Source organism: Gossypium arboreum, unplaced genomic scaffold (genome assembly GCF_025698485.1).
Source record: "Gossypium arboreum isolate Shixiya-1 unplaced genomic scaffold, ASM2569848v2 Contig00792, whole genome shotgun sequence".
Taxonomy (NCBI): Eukaryota; Viridiplantae; Streptophyta; class Magnoliopsida; order Malvales; family Malvaceae; genus Gossypium; species Gossypium arboreum.
Genome location: NW_026440906.1, coordinates 3,013 through 9,597, shown reverse-complemented (window position 1 = coordinate 9,597; position 6,585 = coordinate 3,013). Strand labels below are relative to the sequence as shown.

The following is a 6,585-nucleotide window of genomic DNA, read 5'->3' as shown; positions in this document are numbered from 1 at the left end:
CATTCTAAAGTAATTAATTGCATTAGAAGTACAATATTGATTGAAAATGATTAGATTTGTCCATAGATTAGAGTGAAAAAAATAATTAGGTTTAAAAATGATTAAAGAAGAAATCAAGTGGAGGATGACGACGAGAATGATGGATTTCGATGATTGAATTTAGATTTAGATTTAGATTTTATTTTATTGAGCTGTTAAATATGAAATATTAATATGTAAAACATTATCATAATATTATAAAATAAATACAAAATGAATACTAATTATTAGCTTCAAAATGCTCATCTCCATTACGACGTCAAGTATTTAAAAATTATATTTTATTCTACTTTTTTTCTTTAATCCAAGTTCTTTTATAATTAATCTTTTTTCAATAAATAATGCTGAAATTAGTTAAAGCTATAATTTATCATTAACCAAATAAAATCAAACATATTAACATATTATTTAGTTTATATAATTTAGGCTTAATATCAAAAATCCTTCTTAAAAAAAAATAAAAATCAATTAAGTTTATAAAGAAATTTACCTTAATGAAAAGAAAAATAATTAATTAGAAATGAAAATAGTTAATTAATTAATTTGACTGTTAATGATAAAATTTAAAAATATATTTTAAATTAATAAAAATATATATATTTAGAATAAATCGGACAAATGTTTTGTCCGATTCATTTTATATGAGTGTAAAACTAAAAAAAATTAAAAGACTAAAATATGTAAATAATTAAATATTAAAAATATTAAAATTTATAAAAATCAATAAAATGCACTTTTTGAATAACTTGGGTTGCATTCGATGTCTCTTAAGTAGAGGTATTCAAACTTCGGTTAAAACTAAATTAATTGACTGAACTGATCTAATTCGGTTAATTAATCAGTGAACCGATCTAGTTCGGTCGGAAGTCGATTAAAGGTTTTTTGGGATTTCGATTAACAGTTAATTCGGATCGAAATCGAGTAATTAACCGAATCAACCGAACTTAATCAATAATATTATATATTATATGTATTAAGCTATTACTAATTCACTTAATTAGGTCAAATGAACATTATCAATTTTTATATGTTTTGTATTTATTTTAACAAAAACAAAACAAAATATATAAATTTTGGTTAATTCGGTAACCGAATTAACCAAAATATTTTGGTTCGGTTATTTTTTTGAAAAGTTTTGATTCAGTTAACGGTTAAAGGATTAAAAGTTCGGTTAAAACTATTTTGATTCGTTAACTGTTAGAACACCCTACTCTAGATACCTTCTTGTGATACCATGTTTTGCTAGTAGGGGTATAACAACACTAATCAATCAAATATATATATAATTGATAGAAAATATTTTGACGTGATTAATTGTTATTAGTTATTCGCTTTTAAAATTAATAGGATTAAATTGCTCAATTTTTTAGAATGACCAATTTTCTCAGTATCAAAATTGAGAGGGACTGTAGTGAAATTTTTACCAATATATTATGCGGGAAATAGAAAGCCTATTAATATATTTGATATGTAAAATTAATTGTCACATCCAGCATCATGCGTTTGTAGTCCAACGGTTAGGAAAATTGCCTTCCAAGCAATAGACCCAGGTTCGACTCCCGGCAAACGCAAATGAAATTTCCATTTCAAGCAATATGCTTTTTAACTTTTTCTCCGATGGAATGAAGGTGGTAACTGGTGAGTTAGTTTTTGTTGGATCAAAACATGAGAGCCATTTGCCTACCAAAACCAATCACACACACACACAATGAGAAACATTTGTGATATTCAAAAGAGTGTGCTAATTCTGTAGTAGAACCCCCTATCCCTACACTTCTAACCTTTTAACAATTTCTCCTTTCTTTATTCATTATATAAAACCTTCACCATTTAATTTCTCTAAGGAGAGAGATGAAAAAAAGTAGGGAATGTGAAAAAATGTTACTCTTACCCTTCATTTTTCTTTAGGTATTCGATAACATCCAATAAATATTCAAATACATTATGTGTCATGATTTTATAGAAGAGTCATGGATCACACATTAGTTATGTAATGGAATTGATCTTGAGATATAAATGTTCAAACCACTTTCAACCTATGGGTTGCTTTTTGTGGACAAAATTGTAAACCCAAATATTTTGAAGCTAAAATATATCTTCCATCATGACACTATAGTATAAGGTTATTTTTGTAACGTTCCTAACCCTATACCGTCGCCAAACAGGTTACGAGACATTACCAACAAGACTGATCTAATTCTGTCATTAATTAAAATAAATATTCACACTCATCCTAGTTTTAAGATGTCGTCCTTTGATGGGCCCTCGGTCCAATATGAACAGAGAAATTCAATTTGGAACTAATTTAGAATCAATACGAATTTTTTTTTATAAATTTCAAAATTCATACTATATACCGCTTGCCAACCATAATTTACTTATTTCATCAATACTTTTACAACCTAAATGACTCTCATTAAACATCCTAGGTACATGCCATTACCAATACTCAACATACTTTACCTCATTGAATTCGGGATCGGCACGGGATGTTGACTCAACATCTAGCCTTAACTTAACTCGCATACGAAAACAAACCGTATCTTGAGTATACACTCGATGGTATTTCTATAATCAACACTTAAACAATTATAAAACATATTAATTTATATATATTGAACTATTCAAACTCAATGAGAATTCAAACATTCACTTTCCAACCAATGTTTTGGTCTACTTTAAATTTCAAATCATTTATTATTTTTCAATAGCAATTAATCAATCAAGAATGTTCATTAACACTCGTAATAATTATTTATTCAAGAATCGATTATTCGGTAACAACCAATTATTCAATAATAACCGTTATTCAAGATTCGATCAATTGATCGGTTATCCATAACGAATCAATTATTCAAGAAATTAGATATTCAAGAACTATTAAGTTATTCAAGAGCGTCATTCATTCAAGTGACAATCAGTTATTCAAGAATAATCAATTATTCAAGAATATTCGTTATTCAAGAATCTAATATCCATAGAATACCAATTATCCTCGAATAACGATCAATTATTCAAGAATAATCGTTATTTTATACCTTTATTTACCCTATTAACATGACTCGGACTCGACGGATACACGGATCCAACCAACACACCAAGTATGGCACATAGTGCCTCATCGGTCAAGTCGTAAGCAAAGAATAAGATGCAGATGCGGATACGAGTACCTCATCGGAACAAATTGAATAGTAACGATAGAATATTCAATACACAAAGTGCTGAATCGAATGGATATATGATAACAATATTCGACACACAAAGTGCCGAATCGGTAACGGTAATAATAACAATATTCGACACACAAAGTGCTGAATCGGTAATAGTAGCAGTAATAATATTCGACACACAAAGTGCCGAATCGACTATGATTGCAGATGGAACGAAGATAACTAGAACATAAGTGCCTAAAATACGGCGCATAAAGTGCCCGATTGGTAAAGTCGATAAATCTCGTACTCTTCCAATCCTATGGCATGCCAATTATATCCGACTAGCCCGACAAGTTAATAGGAAATTTAATTCTTATCCCAATTTTACTTAATATTCATATTTACCCCTATTAACAAGACTCGAACTTTGGCGGATATACGGATTCCAACCAAACACACCAGTATGGCACTCAGTGCCTGAACACTTCCAAATCCTATGGCATGCCAACTATATCCGACTTAGTCCGACTAGTTAATAAGGTATTCAAATCATTTTTCTATTTCAAATTCGCTTTCAATTCAATCACAATTTCTCATATTTCAATATCCAACCAATACACATTTCAATTAATCATAATTCCATTCCATTCAATTCAATTCAATTTGATTCAATTCAAATTCACTTTTCCACTTTCTAATCAAGATACAATTCAATACCAATAATTCATACTTTAATTATTTACCATAACATTCAATTAAAATACAACAATTATTAATTAAATTCACCCTTCAATTTCAATCAATATTCATTTTATTTCAAATAATTTAATCAATGCACCTACCATACATAATAAATAATAAATTCAATAATTAAATATTAAGTTCGGGTTATAGAAATACAAACCGTAATTTTCGAGCTAACTCCCGTTGACTTTGTCTTGTCCTTTCTTAGCTGAGATTTCCGGTACCATTGACTATTAAAGTTTAAAGCTTCAAAACCTTGATTTTCCCTTTTCTCCATTTCTTTCTTTCTTTCCTTTTTTTCTCCCCTGTTCTTCTTTGTTTCGTTTGCTTTGTTTTTCTTTTTCATTTCTTTTATTTCTTTATTTCATTTCTTTATTTTATTATTAAACTATTATAATATTTATTATTTATACATGTGTATATTTATTAATACACATATATTCATTTATCACCTTACACTTGTCATAACTTTTATTTATTTAATTAATTAATATAAAATAATATTCATATAATATACTTTAATTATTATTTATATTAATATTATTTTACTTATATAATAAGTAAATACACATTTATAATACATGTGTACCATTTATATTTGTACACATTTAACTTATTTTAACCATACATTTGTCACCCTTTTTGGCTTATTTCTCATTTAGTCCCTTCACTTTTCTTTATTCTATAATTAAACTTTCACACTTAATTCAATTTAATCATTTCCACTAATTACTCTTAATTAAGCTAAATTTACTTAATTAAAGTCTAATTAACTACTCAATTGACTGTAAATATTTTTAATAAATATTTACGAATCCATTTTTAGAAATGGAGACCGAAAATTTACTTTCCGATAACCGTAAAATTTGAGTCATTACATTTTTAGTATAATTTTTTTCTCCGTTTCCCATACTTTTTCCCGTAAATTAGTATTAAAAATGAAAATGACATTAAATCAAATAAATGCCATAGATGAAATGAAACAACAAGGAATACCACAGATTTTTTTAAATAGTGAAAAGGGCTAACCATATTTTTAGATTAATGTACTTTCAAAGTTTAAGGGATACTAAAGATTTCGTAAACCTCAATACTCTTCTTTAATGTGGCTTAAACAAAAGTACGTTTACCTGCTATTTTAACTATCTTAATTGTCTTCATAATCATCGTTATCATTCAGTTTACTTAATGTTGTTAAATCGCGAGATGGCGGTTTCGATAACTAATAAAAACTCCTTTTGGGCAGCGAGAAGTTGACATATTTATATTAGACATGAACCAAAATTAACTCTTGAGTGAAAAGATGTTCAAATGCATATCATATTTCGATTAACGAAATCACCATCTTGAAAATTTACAATAATTCCTGTATTAAAATTTCTCTATACGATTTATAAATGGAATAAATTATTTTATTTTTATAAATGTTATATTTAATTATTTCTATTACTACATATTGATTATTTAAGATATATATTACCATTTCATTCTTATGCTACATTCTTAATTTAAAGGGTCAAGTTCTACCACTAATCTCTAAACTATGCATTAGTTATAGACGTAGCCCATGTATTTTAATTTAATAATTCTTGATCTCTTTATTTCTATTTTAAAATTATGTTCTTGACTTAAATTATTAAATTTATTAAGTTAAATTCTGTTAGAGTTGTGACTCAAATTCTTATTAAAATAAAATATAAGTGGTAAGATAGGGGATCTATGAGGGCTACACAAGTGGAATCCGTATAGAAGTTTATTTTCTCTGTTTGATATTGATTTGAATAAGGTGTTTCAACTTTACTGCATTACTTCTATTAGAGGTGGATTAGAATAAGGTTTTCTAAACCTATAAATAGATACAGTCTATACTCCTCTTGTGTCATTCGAATTTGACCTAGTCAATCGTTCTTCTCCTCTGCTCGTAGTTTTTTTCCGAAAGAATTTTCACGTAAAATCGGTATGTTCTATTTTTCTCTCTTTTTCTTGCCATTATCAACGTTCTATTTTCACAAATTTTATTATTTCTAAAATTTTATGTGATAAATATATTATCGTGTACTACTATGCTGTTTGTTATTTTCACGTAATACTGCAAAAATGCGCCGTTATTTTAATATCCATTTAGCTTTAAGTGATCCTATATATAGTCATGAGATTTGAACCCGCATTTCAAAACCTTCATTCCGTATTTGTTGCTTTTCTGGTTTAGGAGATAGATTTCGTTGTCTCACAAAGTTGTATTGGCACCAAGTCAAAAAAGTTTATTGATTCAGGTTGATAGGCATACGTTGGAAATCTGAGTTGATCGGTTGTCGATTTGGTCTATTGAAGAACACATTGGCATGTCCAATTAAATAGTTTGTTGGATTCCGTTAAGGAGATAGCAATCACATTTGAAGCGGTTGAGGCCGTTGGTTCAAGTTGGGCCCTTCTACTGCAAGGTTATCGAGTTAAATCATGGACTTGTGTTTTGTGGTTGTTCATTCAATAAGGGTTAGTTGTTAGATGTTCTCCCAATTAATTTACACATGGAAGGATTAGTGGTCTAAGACATCCTCCATCATTATAATTGGCTTATCGGTCAAAGGAGAAGACTTGCTATTGAAAATTTATTCGAAATGGGAGCAAAAACTAAACCTAAAGCTAAAAT

At 28.2% G+C, this 6,585-nt stretch overlaps 1 non-coding gene across 1 annotated transcript; it reads left to right on the top strand.

The window, feature by feature from the left end:
• Positions 1 to 1,538: 1,538 nt before the first annotated feature.
• Positions 1,539 to 1,610, top strand: TRNAG-UCC (transfer RNA glycine (anticodon UCC)). Its single transcript has one exon. It is a non-coding gene; the product is annotated as a tRNA-Gly (tRNA).
• The last annotated feature ends 4,975 nt before the right edge of the window (positions 1,611 to 6,585 follow it).